Genomic DNA, 19,227 nt, shown 5'->3' with positions numbered 1-19,227 from the left:
TGACACGTGTCGGCACCATTCAAATATCCTGATTTCTTGATATTTTTTTCATTCAATTTCTACTTTCAAATTTCTGGACTCTCATTGGTGATTTCATGAACCCTATTGGCCTTCACTGTCTAACGCCAACAGCAGATCCACCTTATATATCCTTCTCCAACACGGCACTCTCCTTTCCCACTTATACCTCTGAACTCTCATCAACGATTCCAGTACTAGATACAGTTATCTACTATCAAACCACACTTAAATTGCCCAATCTCATCTGATCTTGGAAGCGATAAAGTGTTGGGCCGGACCAGTATCTGGTGGGGGACCCCCAGAGAATATTCGGTGTAGTAGGTGTATGGGGAATAGCAACACGGTCTAACGTTGACAGCAGATTAAACTTTTATCTGGCTTTTTCTTTCTCTCTTCTATATACCCCTCATCACAATACTGTAAATAACAACTTGGGTGGACCACTAACTCAATAAGGAAGATTTTTCCACAACTTTGAGATTACAATGACACTGTTGGGCGGACCATAGAGTCACAAACAAGAAATTATTTCCTAGTATTGTTCGTGGATATGATATATAACATTTCAGAGGGCGCTCTTTTCCCAGATCTCCAATAGAGAGTAATAACTAGCATCCTGCTACATAATTGGCTATTTGGCCTATAAATTTTAAAACTTGGAGTACTATCTCCTCATTATGTGATCTACCCTGCACCAGATGGGCATATTGGCCCTCATTCCGAGTTGTTCGCTCGCAAGCTGCTTTTAGCAGCTTTGCACACGCTAAGCCGCCGCCTACTGGGAGTGAATCTTAGCTTATCAAAATTGCGAACGAAAGATTAGCAAAATTGCGAATAGACACTTCTTAGCAGTTTCTGAGTAGCTCCACACTTACTCGGCATCTGCGATCAGTTCAGTCAGTTTCATTCCTGGTTTGACGTCACAAACACACCCAGCGTTCGGCCAGACACTCCTCCGTTTCTCCAGCCACTCCCGTGTTTTTCCCAGAAACGGTAGCGTTTTTTCGCACACACCCATAAAACGGCCTGTTTCCACCCAGAAACACCCACTTCCTTTCAATCACATTACGATCACTAGAACGAAGAAAAAACCTTGTAATGCCGTGAGTAAAAAACCTAACTGCATAGCAAATTTACTTGGCGCAGTCGCACTGCGGACATTGCGCATGCGCATTAGCGACTAATCGCTCCGTTGCGACAAAAAAATAAGGAGCGAACAACTCGGAATGACCCCCATTATTCTTTTTAACATGGATAGGTAGTTTCACTAAAAACATGTGACCATTGTATTTAGATTAATTTGAATAAAAGTTATATTTTAAACAATCGCCAATATTACTGTAGATTTTTCTTTTCAATAAATGAGTGCGTCAACAAGGGTCTCTCTTTTTCTTGTGTGTTATTGACTTACCAGTAGTATGCTACTGTACCCTTGATTCAACACCAACAAGTGATTGCGCGCAACTCTAGTGATTTTAATAATCTTAGTTGGGTTTTGATTAATTCTGCATATTATTTAATTATAATTGTTTTCAGTGCAGAAACACATCTGTATTACAATTCTGGCAACTGCATTCTATAAGGTATATGACATTAGTAGTATGACATGTCATAAAATCATGGAGTTTGTATGTGTTCCCATTGATACTGAAATCTTCAGATTTGGATTTATTAGTGTTTACTTCATGGCAGGATTGACATGTCCCACATCTATAGAAGCCCTTGCTTCTAATGGGGCAAAGTTCTTGTGACGGTAACGCACTTTTCGTTAATTTGTTTTTTAGATTAGGGGCCTTCCGATAGATGAACTTGGGTCTTACTGGAATGATTTCTTTGAGTAGCTGAGCTCCGCAGACCGGAAAAACATCAGAAAAGTCTGTGGAACTTATTATTAAGCCCTATGAAGTTCCCATTCTACTAATTTCACCAATGTATAAAGAAACTATGTTGGGGAAATGTGGGTTAAGGTTTTCAATCAATTTGAGGGGTATATACACCGGACCGGAAGTACGGAGGTCATCACTTCCGGAGGGTCGGCTTAAATGTTATATTAATTTAACCTATTTTTAACTATAATATGATTTATGGCTATGGTATTTGCTATTTATCATTTCAATCTATTATATGTAACTATGTATTTTGAATCAAATTGAAACTATTATTATGTTTGACCTTGTGACCCGGATGTAATTTGAAGTTTAGGGTATAAATAACACATTAGGACTTATTCCTGTCATACTGCCTTGAGAAAGGGAGAGGTCCTGAAACGCATCGGCATTGTATGACAGAAGTGCTATCTTTTGCTGGAAGGCTGACCAGACGGACGTAGAGATTTGGACTGGGTGAGACAGGTTCCGGAGCCAGCTACTCCTTTTTTTTACAACTTAAAGGCCCTTACCATATGAAAATCTGGTAAACCTCCACCTTTACCATTGCTTGAGTTCTGTATGGATACAATGAGATTCTATCTCTCTAAAGAATTCATTTAATATTTTATCATAGTGTTACTTAATAAAATATTATGAACGTATTACACTATTTTCAAAAAATCTCTTTTTCCCTTATATGGAGCTTATTATTTGAAGCCTGCAAGAGGTCTGTGACAGAAGATTTTTGAGGGAAGTATCACGTTTTCTTCTGATAAAAGATTAGCGCACCCCATCTGGTCTAACTTGCACAAGTTTTTATACCGGCCCAGTGGGGGCCATCCAGGAGTGAGCAATGCAAACTTTTGCAAGTGTACATAAGTTAAAAATGCTTAGTATATTTATCAAGTAGCTCGTCCTTCATGACCCCCAATACACAAACTACAGGAGTTAGAATAACCTGCGGGATCCTTGTATGTGAAATCGCCCTTTGCACTCTGTCCAAAACATTCTTCTACAGGGACATTCCCACTATAAGGGCCAGAAGATACCAACATCAGTCTCACATTTGGGACAACTTGACCCAGATCTACCCCCAAATCAAAACAAATGCTCAGCAATTAAATATTCCCTATTAAGCAAAAAAAAAAGTTGGATTTTTATGAAAATGAAGTGAGTCCGTAGACATCCTAGGACTTCCCAGGGCAGCCCGCCACATCTTATCCGATATGGCACCCAGATCTGCCTTCCATCTGCTTCTATGGAACGGTGCTGCGGTAGTTCTTTACAATGATACACCTGTATAATTAATTAGTAAAGAAGGGATACCAGGTGACAGGCATCTTTATATTTAATACAAAAGAATAACAATATAAATAATATTGATCTCTCCCCTTTCTAGGTGAATTTCTTTTCATGCAAGCGCATTTTGGGAATTAAAGATAGCTTGCATAAGTACAGTTAAAAAAGAAAAGGTTTAACATGCACCGTAACAGCAAAGATGCTAGGGAACAGGTAAGAGATCATTTCTGTCACTATATAGGTTGATGAATCAATGCCACTGATCAATTTTGCCTCCGTAATCGATTCAAGAATAGAGTTGTATCGGTCATGAAGATCAATCTTTTTTTAACAGATAGATCTTCAATGCTTATCCGTAGGTCAGAATCTACTGACTTTGAGGCACAGTACTAAGGACAAATGGAAAGTAACACATAAAGATGTGTATTTTTTTCTTTTCTTCCAATAATGCATCTTATCATTGCTATGTGAATAACACAAGCAGATTCAGCTGATTAAAATGGTATGTGGCATGTCTATATTCTCTGTGTCTGCAGCTGTAACTTTTTAGGAAAACACTGTAAGTTACCATTTCATATGCAGATACAGCCGCAGACGCACACAGAATATAGGCATGCCACATATCATTTTAATCAGCATAAGCTGCGTGTGCATCCTATTTATATCATTTTTTGAATAATATAAATGTTTATGAAAAAAAGTTGCACGAAAGGGAGGCTAGATGTAAGTGGACACATTTGTACTGTAGAGTGTACTGTATGTAATTGGGATGTGTATACAGTATATGTGCATGCTTGTCTGGAGTAAATGGTCTCTCCAGTGGTGTGTATGATTGTTATGCAAGAATGGTGAATGAAACTTTAATTAATAGAAGGGAGCTTAAAAAAATATTGTTGTAACCACATGCGTGACGGTCATTTTTTTCTCCTTGTTTTAGCATTTGCATGCTTTGGAACAAAGCAACACAACTATGGGAGATGAAGATTTATTCATATGAGTGGTTGAAGATATGCTTCAATAGGGAATTCTCACATACTGTAGATCATGCTGAGTGAGGGCATAGACTGGTGCAAATGCATCTTAAAGGATAATGGCTATCAGAATAAACACAAAAGAAACGGAAAAACAGTAGACTCTTGTTGGGGAGCACTCAATTTTCAGACGCTCAGATATTTGTCACAAGTATCTGTTAAGATCATAATAATTTTTATTAGTTTAAGGTTAATAATATAGGAGTTCAAGTTTTGCCAATACGTGCAAAATTATAGGAAGTGTTTATTGTAGCCAAGGCTATTTATTATGTTTAATATATTTCCTATAATTTCGCATGTATTGGCAAAACTTGAACTCCTATAATATTAACCTTAAACTAATAAAAATTATTATGATCTTAACAGATACTTGTGACAAATATCTGAGCGTCTGAAAATTGAGTGCTCCCCAACAAATCTACTGTTTTTCCGTTCTTTTGTGTTTATTCTGATACATTTTTGACTCTGGGGAGCACCACTGAGGTTTAACCTTTATACACCGTATAGGCAAGACAAAGTCTCCAGGTGTTTGGTTACCTGACTATGAAGCAATTTCATTGATTATCATCAGTTTGTTTTCAGACGACTACTATCATTTGTTTATTATAACTCTTTCAATCTATGCGGTTCCCCTCACAACCAATTTCTAACCAGGATAATGGCTATGAAAGTCAGAGTATGGATATGGGCAGTCTGACCGCAAAGTTGAGTACAGCTATGCATATGGGTGATTATGTGCATTTTTTTCTTTGTAAGCATCTGTGTCCAAGTTTCATTTATCTCTGCATCAGGCAGAGGGGTGTGAGGGGTGATGATTGCAGGTATCAGAAATATATGTTTTATTTAAGGCTTTCTAAACCAATACCATAGTGTAGGCAATGGAAAACAAATATTCACAAGGCCAATTTATTCACATTCACAGAAAATGTTCTCAAAATGAAGTTTTCCACTTCCAAGCTGAAGGCCTGTTAGATTTCTTTGAGAAGAAAGGGGTATCCAGAACAACTCTGCAAAAAGCTCTTAAAGACTTACTGCAACTTAACAGGTCCTTCCTACTCCAGACTAAAGTGAAACCACACATAGGGCAAAATGATTCTGTAACTACTGTAATAGATAGAAGCTTTACTATTATCTGCAAATATAGGGGCGTATGTAATAGGGTCCAAGTGTGGCAGAGGTATGTGATGTCGGCAGATCTTGGAGGTTTTGCCTTGTAAATGATTGCCGCTTTAAAAATCCTCTGAGATTGTCTGACATCCCACACCTTCTGCAAATCTGGACCCTATTACATAATGTATGCCCCATAATCTTTGTTCAAATTAATTTCAAGACATTATTAATAAAAACTACCATTTTTCAAGACACAATAATGTTCTCAAATACAAGGGAATCTTTATTAAGGCTTGGAGAGAGATAAAGTGGAGAAAGACAAAGTACTGTACTGCAAACTGGTACAGTACTGTACCAGTTTGCTCCTAACTAACACAGCATGTAAAATAACAGGTGCTGATTGATTGTTACTTTATCTCTCTCCACTTTGATTCTCTCCAAACTTTAATAAATTTCCCCCGTAATTCTTACAAAACTGATAATCACAAATAGGAGAAATAAATCTCTTAAAACAATTCTGGCCCAAGCCATCTACAACCCAAAAACCGAGAAAAAGGTTTGCTATTGTTTTAGTGTCATCCAATACGGTTTTTATGACTATTACTTGAATTATATCATATATTTATTTACTTGCAGGATCGGCTTACACAATGTAAGATGCACCATGAGATCTTTGATACTGAGATTTATAGAACATTGCTGCAACATTATGAACAAAGTTTTTACTCATAGTGGGCCTAATTCAGATCTGTTCGCTCGCTAGCTATTTTTTGCAGCGCTGCGATCAGATAGTCGCCGCCAATAGGGGAGTGTATTTTAGCTTTGCAAGTGTGCGAACGCATGTGCATCCGCCCTGTACAACATAGTAACATAGTAACATAGTAACATAGTATCTGAGGTTGAAAAAAAGACAATTGTCCATCGAGTTCAACCTATTTGTGGTCTCCTATGCATGATGATTTGACTAAAATTTCTGACTGATGCTGCTGTCAGCCGTTGTATGACTATGCACCATACCCCTGGATATCCTTATCCATTAGGAATTTATCTAACCCATTCTTACAGGTGTTGACAGATTCCGCCATTACAACTCCCTCGGGCAGGGAATTCCAAACATGTATTGTCCTTACCGTGAAAAAGCCTTTACGCCGTATTGTGCGGAATCTCCTCTCCTCTAACCTGAGCGAGTGTCCACGAGTCCTCTGTGTTGATCTAACCAAAAACAGGTCCCGCGCAAGCTCTGTGTATTGTCCCCTTATATATTTGTAGATGTTGATCATATCCCCTCTTAGTCTCCGCTTTTCCAATGTAAACATGCCTAGTCTTTCAAGCCTTTCCTTGTATTCCATCGTCTCCATGCCCTTAATTAGTTTGGTTCCCCTCCTCTGTACCTTTTCAAGCTCCAGGATATCCTTTTTGTAGTACGGTGCCTAGAATTGTACACAGTATTCAAGGTGTGGCCTCACTAGTGATTTATATAACGGGAGTATAATACTCTTGTCCCTAGCATCAATACCCCGTTTTATGCATGCTAATATCTTATTAGCCTTCTTTGCTGCAGTCCTACTTTGGGTACTACTGCTTAGCTTGCTATCTATGAGGACACCTAAGTCCTTTTCCAGTACAGAATCCCCTAATTTTACCCCATTTAGTAGGTAGGTGTAATTTATGTTCTTGTTACCACAGTGCATTACCTTACACTAGAGATGAGCAGGTTCGGTTTTACTCGGTTTTACTCGGATTTACTCGGTTCTCAAAACGGCATCTTATTGGCTCACGGATGTCACGTGTTTTGGATAGCCAATAGAAAAAATCCGGATAAAACCGAACTGGCGTTAATTCTGGCGTTAAATCCGAACCCGCTCATCTCTACCTTACACTTGTCTGTGTTGAAGCGCATTCTCCATTTGGCTGCCCATGCTTCTAATTTAACTAAGTTGTTCTGAAGAGACTCGGCATCCTCCTCTGTATTTATAGCCTTACACAATTTGGTATCATCTGAAAAAATTGACACCATGCTCTCTAGACCTTCTGTTAGGTCGTTAATGAAAATATTGAACAATAGCGGTCCTAATACTGAGCCTTGCGGCACACCACTTAGCACTTCAGTCCAAGTTGAAAAAGATCCATTAACCACAACGCGCTGCTTCCTATTATCTAACCAGTTTTTGACCCAAGTGCATATTGTGCTTCCTAGCCCTGATTCTTGTAGCTTGTAGATAAGTCTCATGTGTGGTACAGTATCGAACGCTTTGGCAAAGTCTAAAAATATTACATCCACGTCTTTACCCTGATCTAGGTTTGCGCTTACTGTTTCATAAAAGCCAAGTAAGTTGGTTTGACAGGATCTGTCCTTCATAAACCCATGTTGATTCCTTTTAATGACCTTATTGGTTTCAAGGAACTTCTGAATACTATCTCTTAGAATACCTTCCAATACTTTCCCCACTATAGATGTAAGACTAACTGGTCTATAATTACCTGGTTCAGCTTTACTTCCCTTTTTGAATATAGGCACTACTTCCGCTATACGCCAGTCTTTGGGAACCATACCTATATTACTGAATCCTTAAAGATCAAAGATAGCGGTTTTGCCAGTTCAGAGTGAAGCTCCATTAGAACCCTTGGATGAATACCATCAGGCCCTGGTGATTTATTAATCTTTAAATGTTTTAATCGGTCACAGACTACTTCCTCGCTTAAATAAGTACCTATCAGTGTGATATTCTCATTATTGAGATTGTGCGTTAGTCCCTGAATTGGGTCCTCACGAGTGAATACTGTTGAAAAAAACTCATTTAGTGTGTCCGCTATGTCATTATCATTTTTGCTTAAGACTCCCAACTTGTCTTTTAAAGGGCCTATACTCTCCTTCTTTAATCTCTTGCTATTTAAATAATTTTTTGGGATTCGCTTTGCTTTCCTTTGCTACTAGTTTTTCAGTTTCTACTTTAGCCGTTCTTATTTCCTTTTTGCAAATTTTGTTACATTCCTTATAGTGCTGAAATGACTCTGCTTCCCCGTCAGATTTGTATTTTTTAAATGCTCGCCTTTTCTTGCCCATAAGTTCCTTAATCTTTTTGTTAAGCCACATCGGTTTATGATTTTTATTCCTTTTTTTGCTACTCATAGGAATACATTTGAGTGTATTTTTAGCTAGCAGGAAATTTAGTACCTCCCATTTCTCTGTAGTATTTTTTCCTAAAAACAAACCTTCCCATTCAATATCCCTGAAAAATACTCTCATCTTTTCAAAATTTGCTTTGCTAAAGTTTAAAGTCCTAGTTGAGCCAGTATAGGGCTGTTTATAGAAACTGATATTGAATGTGACCATATTGTGGTCGCTGTTTCCTATGGGTTCCCCTACTATAATACCTGATACCAAATCCCCATTGTTTGTTAATACCAGGTCTAAGATTGCATTGTACCTAGTTGGTTCCTCAATTAGTTGGACTAAGTAGTTATCATTAAGTGTGTTTAAAAACATATTGCCCCTAGCAGTATCACATTAATCGTTTTTCCAGTTTATCTCTGGATAGTTAAAATCTCCCATCACTACTATGTCTCCTACAAAAACAGCTTGTGTAGTTTCTGAGTAGCTCTGACCTTACTCAGCCACTGCGATCACTTCAGCCTATTCGAGCCCGGAATTGATGTCAGACACCCGCCCTGCAAACGTCTCAACATGCCTGCTTTTTTCCAACCACTCCCAGAAAACAGTCAGTTGTCACCCACAAATGCCCTCTTCCTGTCAATCTCCTTGCGAACGGCTGTGTGAATGGTTTCTTTGCTAGAACCAGTGCACAACAACAATCCGCTTTGTAACCGTATGGCGCGCCTGCGCATTGTGGTGCATGCGCAGTAGTTACCTGATCGCTGCGCAGCGAAAAACGCTAGTGAGTGAACAGATCTGAATTAGGCCCAGTGTCTCTTGCTATTTTGTTAAGTTTCATATGTGCAATCGAAGGATGGAAGCAGCCTCGTGATATGATGGATCTAGGGTGATCCGATCTGATGCTCACGGGAACGCGCATCAGATCAGATCCGGGTGTAAAGCACAACGAAAATGCCCGATTTCACCAAATTTATTGGCCCGAATGCCTATATTGGGCTGAAATCGGGCATTATCATTCTAGTGTATGGGGCCCTTTAGGACGGAGGCTGCAGCAACAGCAGCACACAGAGCAGGATCTCTGCTCACATAGGTAGGAAGTGACTTTACTTTCACTTTCTGTCTGCCCTGTGTCTGAGCACAAACGGCAGCTGCAGAGGAAGCCAGGCACTGAGCCATCGGAGCCAGAACCCTGCCCCATCACTGCAGCATCACAGCACAAAGATAAGATATGGATTGGGTAACGGGTAACTTATGGGGAGAGGAAGGTGGCTAATAATAATAACAACAACACTGCTATGGGGGGGGGGCTGTGAGGAGTGGGGGAAGGGGGTAATGACACTGCTATGTGGGAGTGGGAGACCTATGAGGAGTGGGGGAAGGGGGGTAATGACACTGCTATGTGGGAGACCTATGGGGAGTGGGGGAAGGGGGGTAATGACACTGTTATGTGTGAGTGGGAGACCTATGAGGAGTGGGGGAAGGGGGTAATGACACTGCTATGTGGGAGTGGGAGGGGAGACCTATGAGGAGTGGGGGAAGGGGGTAATGACACTGCTATGTGGGAGACCTATGGGGAGTGGGGGAAGGGGGGTAATGACACTGTTATGTGTGAGCGGGAGACCTATGGGGAGTGGGGGAAGGGGGTAATGACACTGCTATGTTGGAGTGGGAGACCTATGAGGAGTGGGGGAAGGGGGTAATGACACTGCTATGTGGGAGTGGGAGACCTATGAGGAGTGGGGGAAGGGGGTAATGACACTGCTATGTGGGAGTGGGAGACCTATGAGGAGTGGGGGAAGGGGGTAATGACACTGCTATGTGGGAGACCTATGAGGAGTGGGGGAAGGGGGGTAATGACACTGTTATGTGTGAGTGGGAGACCTATGGGGAGTGGGGGAAGGGGGGTAATGACACTGCTATGTGGGAGTGGGAGACCTATGGGGAGTGGGGGAAGGGGGGTAATGACACTGTTATGTGTGAGTGGGAGACCTATGGGGAGTGGGGAAGGGGGTTATGATACTGCTATGAGGGGGAGAACTATGGAAAGTGGGGGCACAGGAAATATGACACTGTTAGTGGGGAGAGACATGGGGGTGTAGGAGCAGCTAATAACACTGCTATTAGGGGGTAGGGCATGAGGCAGAGACACTTGGGGAGGGGAGCTCGGGGTGCTAAGTGCCCTGCTATGGGGAGGGGGCATAGGCTTGCACATGGTGGGTTGCATGTTGGGCACCCCGCTCATGCCTAGTCAGACACTGCACAAATATTTAATATAGAACCAGCCCTGTCCACCACTTGCTGACTAATTACACATAATACACACTATGCAGTCACAATGTGCGGAAACCATTTCTTCCCGGCTCACATTGTGACACTGTCCGCTGTGATTCCTAACCTGCCAATGGAGTGGACACCGCATACCAGGAGAAAGTTCTGTGTGTGAGCTGTACTGGCTGATAGGTGTAGATCTGTCTCAGGGGGATGGGGGAATCTTCTATATTGGGAGGAGGTAGCTATTCTGTGCTAAAGAAGATAATGTGTCTGAGAGGAAGGGGGATCCCTGTACTAGGGGAAATAATCTGTCTGAGGGAGCAAGGTGCAGGTGTGAGAGATGGAAAGTGGGAGTGAGGTGCAGGGGAGATGGAAGCTGGGACCAAGGTACAGGTGTGAGACATGGAAGGTGGCAGTGAAGTGCAGGTGTGGGGGATAGAAGGTGCGACCAAAGTACAGGTGTGAGACATGGAAGGTGGGAGTGAAGTGCAGGTGTGGGGGATAGAAGGTGGGACCAAAGTACAGGTGTGAGACATGGAAGGTGGGAGTGAAGTGCAGGTGTGGGGGATAGAAGGGGGGATAGAAGGTGGGACCAAGGTACAAGTGTGAGACATGGAAGGTGGGATCGCAGTGTAGCGGAGATACTAGGTGGGACCAAGGTACAGGTGTGAGACATGGAAGGTGTGAGCGAGGTGTAGGGGAGATAGAAGGTTGGACCAGGGTAAAGGTGTGGGAGATGGAAGGTGGGAGCGAGGTGCAGGGGAGACGGAAGGTGGGAGTGAAGAAGAGGTGTGAGAGATGGAAGGTGGGAGCGAGGTACAGGGGAGATGGAAGGTGGGAGCAGGGTGCAGGGGAGGTTGAAGGTGGGAGTAAGGTGCAGGGGAGATGGAAGGTGGGAGTGAAGAAGAGGTGTGAGAGATGGAAGGTGGGAGAAAGGTGCAGGGAAGATGGAAGGTGGGAGCGAGGTGCAGGAGAGACGGAAGGTGGGAGTGAAGAAGAGGTGTGGGAGATAGAAGGTGGGAGCAAGGTGCAGGGGAGATGGAAGGTGGGAGCGAGGTGCAGGGGAGATGGAAGGTGGGAGTGAAGAAGAGGTATGAGAGATGGAAGGTGGGAGTGAGGTACAGGTGTGATGTGAGAGATGGAAGGAGGGATTGAGGTACATGGGTGATAGAGGGAGGGAGTTAGAGGTGCGGGGGGGGGGGTGAGACTGAGAGATGGAATGAGGGACTGAAAACTACAGGGCTAAAGAGGAACAGAGGGCATGAGAGGTGCAAGGGGGTAAGTAAGGGAAGGAGGAAGTTCAGTCAGGGGTGACATATGAGACATTAAGGCGTTTGTCATCCTGGTGGTCGGAAAGCTGACACCAGCATCCCGAAACTGCTCGGAATGCTGTTGCTGGCATCCCAACATAGATAGTGATGCAGAATGCCAAAATCCGGATCGAGTTGGTGCCAAAGTTTCCACTGGAAAGCCGTGTGGGAGGGTTAAGGTTAGGCTGCGAGGGTGGGAGGGTTAGGGTTAGGCTGCAGGGAGGTAGATTAGGAAGGGTGGGTTAGGGTTAGGCACCACCAAAGAGGCTGGGGGGTGTGGGGGGGTTTAGTGTCAAGCTGTGGGAAAAGTGGGTTAGGGATAGGGTGGAGGACAGGTAAAACGTGAATAAGAGACACTACTGTGCGGTGTAATGTGAATAAGGGACACTACTGTGTAGCATAATTTAAATTTGAAGTACTATTGTCTTCACGCCCTTCCCCCACAAGACCATGCCCCATTTCCGATATTCACACCTTATTTCAAATGTGTGTAGGGGGTGGGGTGGGGGCGCCAGCCCCTTACTTTGCCAGGGGCGCTCTGACCCCTAGTTACACCTCTGGGAGCAGCATAAAGGAAAGGAGGCATGAGTGGAGTAAATGGGATGGAGTATGGAAGGAAACAAGGTTTGATATGGAAATGAGAGAAAAGAGGTTGAGGGCTTTGTAGCTAAACTTGATTAAGTGTAGAACAGGGAGATAATGAAGGACTGGCAGAGGGGTTCAGAAGAGGTGTACTATAAAGATAGGAACATGAGATGGTAAAAGCAATATTCATGATGGACTGAAGAGAGGAAAGGGGTGAATTAAATAAACTAATAAACTAATAGTTAATATTCCAGCGGTCGGGATCCTGGCGGTCAAATTACAGACGCCGGGATCCTTACCACCGAGAATGCAGACAGTTGCGCCAGGGCTATTCCCACTCATGGGTGTCCATGACACCCATAGAGCTGGAATATAATCTGTGGCGAGCACAGCGAGCCACCGAGCTTGCATCGCTGCAAATGCAGCGAGCCCACAATGGGCTTTCTAGCGCTCACCCTGCTGGCGGCCGGGATTCCAGTGTTGGTATTCTGAATGCTGGGAACCCGGCTGCCGGATTCCATACCCAACCCCTAATAAGAGTATAGTAGGTTATAGTAATCAAGTAAAGAGTTCATAATGGAGAAGGTGATGGAGTTGGAGGTGTCAGGATTGGGAAAGCTTGTTAACATTGTGGGGCAATTACAAGGACAAATGCAGGTTTTCTATACAGGGGTTTACAAATGCTAGATTTTAAGTAAGTGTAACCACCCATGAAGGTATTTAGCAATAACCAGCTATAGTCCTCCTCATACAGAGTGCACTGTATGTAATATAGCAGACATACAAAGGCCAGCATTCACAGTAAGCCATTAGATTCGGTAGTAGAGTCAATCCGAATGAGCTGAGTTTTATTTTTCTGGTTGTGGGTGCCATTCCACAACACAGGTCCCTGAAGCATTTCCAGGAGTCTGGGAGATCAGCAGCAGAATCTGGACATATATGTACACTGGATTATGTATGTTATTCAGTATTAATAAATAACAATATTGATGGTTTATAACAGTGTGCCACTAACAGTGCATATTTTCCTGATCCTGTGGTGCACAGGTGTATTCATTACTTGCTGACACATTTTAAACTATTCACAGATAATGCTAATTATTTCATTTGTGATAAAGAGAAGACTTGTAAAAAACACAGAACTAGCAAAATTATAAATGTAATTTTGCTATTGTCATGGTGTGGGGTTTGGGGGGGAGCATTTTCCAGGCAACTGGAACACCCCCCCCCCACGCACACACAACCCCCCCCCCCCCCCCCCCCCCACACACACACACACACACACACACACACACACACCTGTATTTGTCTATGCCTTAATGAGGACTGTGCTACTGTCCAGAAAAAGATTTTCAGACATTGGGGGTAATTCCAGGTTGATCGCAGCAGGATTTTTTTTAGCAGTTGGGCAAAACCATATGCACTGCAGGTGGGGCAGTTATAACATGTGCAGAGAGAGTTAGATTTGGGTGGGTTATTTTGTTTCTGTGCAGGGTAAATACTGGCTGCTTTATTTTTACACTGCAAATTAGATTGCAGATTGAACACACCACACCCAAATCTATCTCTCTCTACACATGTTATATCTGCCTCCCCTGCAGTGCACACGGTTTTGCCCAACTGCAAACAAAAATCCTGCTGCGATCAACTTGGAATTACCCCCATTAAGCATTGCACATTGCTTAAGGAAAAACTGTCTGAGGAATGATGGGCTGCTGCATGAATCAATGGTGTACCACTTCAGGACTTGATATACAGTACACTAGATATGATGAGAAGCTGAGACAAATACTGCCACTGGAGATTGTAGAGATTGTAGAGGGCATTATACAGTCAGGCATGTGCAGGATACAGACAGGCCTCCAGCACAGCAACATTCCAACATGCTGGTGAATACTAACCAGAATCTTGCTGTGTCCTGTAGACCTTTCTGTGTCATGCACATTAATACACATTAATGGCATCTACACTATGATTTAATACAATCAGATGTCGCCATGTCCTCTTTAGCAGGTACTTCCCTTTTGCCTAGCTATACCCAGGGTAGGAATATTGGAGATTTTGTAGTTACCCAGACATATGGGTGTTGCTAAAGCCATTTAGATCTAATTGTGAACTTAACTGGGGAAGTTTCAGTGTTCATATTTCTATGTTTGTAAAATCAACTACCATTGTGATATATACATTTTTTGCCAAGTCTGAGTGAATTCAATTTTGAATATAAAAGCTGTATAATATATTCAGGTGGTTTGAAGGACATCGGCATATAGGTGTCATCACTCTCTAGATGAGCTTTTAATATAAGCTACTGTTAGGAGCCATACAAGAGATGAATTTATTCATTCTCAAGGTTATTTTTGACCTTTTATACACAGATTTTTTAGTACTTATCTGGTCCTACTTTTTATACTGTTACCCCTGATGAAGTCGTATAGATGAAACACGGTGGGTCTGTCAGTCACGAGCTATTAATCCAGTTTGTGAAGATACTCCCTTTTGAGCTCACAAATTGAAAAGGTGAGGTAGTGTCTAAGTCATCATCATAAACTGGACATAACTTACTGACATAAATTTTATATCTCTTTTTATATAAATATTTTGTAAAACTATGTGTAAAAACCTTTTTAACATTTATATGTTTAATTTGTGATATTAAACTAATATTTTCTACTAATGGGCCTTTTATTTGGGTGATTATCTGGTGAGGGGTTATCTGTTTCAGGACCCCAGGAAACATTATTCTCCAGTGAACAGCATATATCCATTTGGGTTTGCTTGGAAGAATCTTTGTAAAATACGACTACTATAGCACACTTGGGAATTGTGTTTTATTTTGTATGTAATTGAGATTTGTCAACAGCGATCTCTCCTATAGTCATGCTCCTATTTGAGCGCAAGAAAAGGGTACTGTTGTTGTTTATATATATATACAGGTTAAGTATCCTTTATCCAAAATTCAAAATCCCACATTTTTGGGTCCCCTACCGAGATAATGACATATATATTATATATTATGTGTGTATGTATGTATATATATATATATATATATATATATATATCTATATAGATGTATAATATAATATATATTTATATGTGTCATTATCTCAGTAGGGGAACCAAAAATGTGTGATTTTTAATTTTGGATAAGGGATACTCAACCTTTATGTATATATTAATATACATATACCTCAGTAAGTAATATCTAATTACTCCTTTACTGCACAGATTGGGGGAGATGAGGCGTGAAGGAGAACACTAAACTGTAGAAGGTGGCATTGGGCTGAATGAAGGGTCCCTGGTACATGTCTTCCTGGGTGGGAGGGGTGAATAGTGGAGTGGGCTTAATATTCATATATATTTTCTCAATTGAAATAGGTTGTATTAAATGAGTAGGGCATAGGAATTCAACTCTTAAAGAGTTGCCATTTTTTATAAAAAGCTAAATTGGGCATGTACTTCAATGTGCACTGGTATAAAATCAGGGCCTTTTGCAGTATGCATTGGTTTGGCTTCTCAAATTACTGTACAGTAACTCTTTTGTATGTTTGCATAGCATACTGCACTGTACCTACTGTAAATTGACCTTGTAAACATATTGTAGTCACATCTTATGTGCTTCTGTCAATGTTTCCCTTGATTTGAAATTGGTTTTGAAAATTGATCAACTGCACAATATAATTTTCATGTTCTATTAGCAGGATGTCTTTCATAGTAAAGGATCTTGCCCATGAAAGTCTGCCAAATATCTTATTGCTTATTTTTCCCGGTAATTAAGAAAAAATGTTGTAGAACCAGATCATCACAATCAATACTTAACAACAGATATATAACATGATCCAATGACCAAACAACATGGATAGTCGCCAAAATGAAGTGATGCTATATTGTTTTAAGATGTAAGATTCTAGTTAATATGCCAGTTGAATGAGCTATAGACTATGAATAATGCATGTATAATTTGGTAGCCTCAGGCATTGTTTAAGGCACTTTTAGTTCTCTTTGGTCACGTTCCCTTGTTTGCTTTATTGTAACCACATTTAAAACAAGACTATAGGGAGTAGGGACCATGGCTAACCTTCAAGAGTACATAATTACCATATTTATCTGAATGTAACTTTTCTTTTTACCAACTATAGAGCAAGGCATCTTGTATTTGAATGATAATAACCATATATTTTAGCAGCAATTTCACTATTGTCATACAGTATCACAGTGCTTATTGAAATTATGTGATAGAAGATCTAAGACTTATTATATGCACACACTTTGCTTTTTCTGACCCTTATTAATGGCATCATCCATTAGAGCAATTATCTTACATCATTTTGACCTCAAAAACATCACCACATTTATGATACTGACATCATAAAATTAACACTCTAATCAATCATTGTTGTCTCTTCTTTTCACAACTGCATGTTATTTCATGCAAAAATAAAAAAAACTGCATTCATGTTGGAAATCTACAGTATGGTCATCATAAACGTGTACTATTATTTATGGTCTTCCAACTTCAAAAACAGATAATAAAATGTCATAGTGGTTTATTATTACAGATACAACAGTCATTTTCATCCATTATTGTTTCATATATTTTGCTACAGCATAACAAACGCAAGTGTATCTACAGTGTCTGCTGATTTCATCTAAAGAATTAAGGCACTGGGCACAAGTTCAAGACACATTTATAATTTAGGAATTTGACAAATAATATTATATTCATAAAAATATTTTACCATTGTATCCATAAATTGTCAAGAAAAGAAATATAATATATTAAAAATCAGTTTAGCTGAAACTCATTATCTGATCTATTTTTTACGGTTTTATTACCCTTACTAGCAATACATATTGTATTGATTTCTTAAAAAAAATAAGGGTTACAATTAGCGATGAGCGGGTTCGGTTCCTCGGAAACCGAACCCCCCCGAACTTCAGCCATTTTACACGGGTCCGAGGCATACTCGGATTCTACCGTATGGCTCGGTTAACCCGAGCGCGCCCGAACGTCATCATCCCGCTGTCGGATTCTCGCGAGATTTGGATTCTATAAAAGCAGCCGCGCGTCGCCGCCATTTTCACTCGTGCATTGGAAATGTTAGGGAGAGGACGTGGCTGGCGTCCTCTCCGTTTATTAATGTTGATGCAAATATTTGTGCTTATTGATTAATTGTGGGGACTGGGGAGCAGCTGTATTATATAGGAGGAGTACAGTGCAGAGTTTTGCTGACAGTGACCACCAGTATATGTTGTCTGCCTGAAAAACACTCCATATCTGTGCTCAGTGTGCTGCATATATCTGTGCTCACACTGCTTAATTGTGGGGACTGGGGAGCAGCTGTATTATATAGGAGGAGTACAGTGCAGAGTTTTGCTGACAGTTACCACCAGTATACGTTGTCTGCCTGAAAAACACTCCATATCTGTGCTCAGTGTGCTGCATATATCTGTGCTCACACTGCTTTATTGTGGGGACTGGGGACCACCAGTATATTATATAGGAGGAGTACAGTGCAGAGTTTTGCTGACAGTGACCACCAGTATACATTGTCTGCCTGAAAAACACTCCATATCTGTGCTCAGTGTGCTGCATATATCTGTGCTCACACTGCTTTATTGTGGGGACTGGGGACCAGCAGTATTATATAGGAGGAGTACAGTGCATAGTTTGCTGACAGTGACCACCAGTATACGTTGTCTGCCTGAAAAACACTCCATATCTGTGCTCAGTGTGCTGCATATATCTGTGCTCACACTGCTTTATTGTGGGGACTGGGGACCAGCAGTATTATATAGGAGGAGTACAGTGCATAGTTTGCTGACAGTGACCACCAGTATACGTTGTCTGCCTGAAAAACACTCCATATCTGTGCTCAGTGTGCTGCATATATCTGTGCTCACACTGCTTTATTGTGGGGACTGGGGACCACCACTATATTATATAGGAGGAGTACAGTGCAGAGTTTTGCTGACCAGTGACCACCAGTATACGTTGTCTGCCTGAAAAAAACTCCATATCTGTGCTCAGTGTGCTGCATATATCTGTGCTCACACTGCTTTATTGTGGGGACTGGGGACCAGCAGTATTATATAGGAGGAGTACAGTGCAGAGTTTTGCTGACAGTGACCACCAGTATATATAGCAGTACGGTATGGAAGGCCACTGCTCTACCTACCTCTATGTCGTCAAGTATACTATCCATCTAGATTCTATACCTGTGGTGCATTTTAGTTTTGCAGTTTGCTGACAGTGACCACCAGTATATATAGCAGTATGGTACGGAAGGCCACTGCTCTACCTACCTCTATGTCGTCAAGTATACTATCCATCTAGATTCTATACCTGTGGTGCATTTTAGTTTTGCAGTTTGCCGACAGTGACCACCAGTATATATAGCAGTAAGGTACGGAAGGCCACTGCTCTACCTACCTCTGTGTCGTCAAGTATACTATCCATCTAGATTCTATACCTGTGGTGCATTTTAGTTTTGCAGTTTGCTGACAGTGACCACCAGTATATATAGCAGTACGGTACAGAAGGCCACTGCTCTACCTACCTCTGTGTCGTCAAGTATACTATCCATCTAGATTCTATACCTGTGGTGCATTTTAGTTTT

This window comes from Pseudophryne corroboree, chromosome 9 (assembly GCF_028390025.1).
Source record: "Pseudophryne corroboree isolate aPseCor3 chromosome 9, aPseCor3.hap2, whole genome shotgun sequence".
Lineage (NCBI taxonomy): Eukaryota > Metazoa > Chordata > Amphibia > Anura > Myobatrachidae > Pseudophryne > Pseudophryne corroboree.
The sequence above is the reverse complement of the archived record's forward strand: the minus strand, read 5'-3'. Positions refer to the sequence as shown.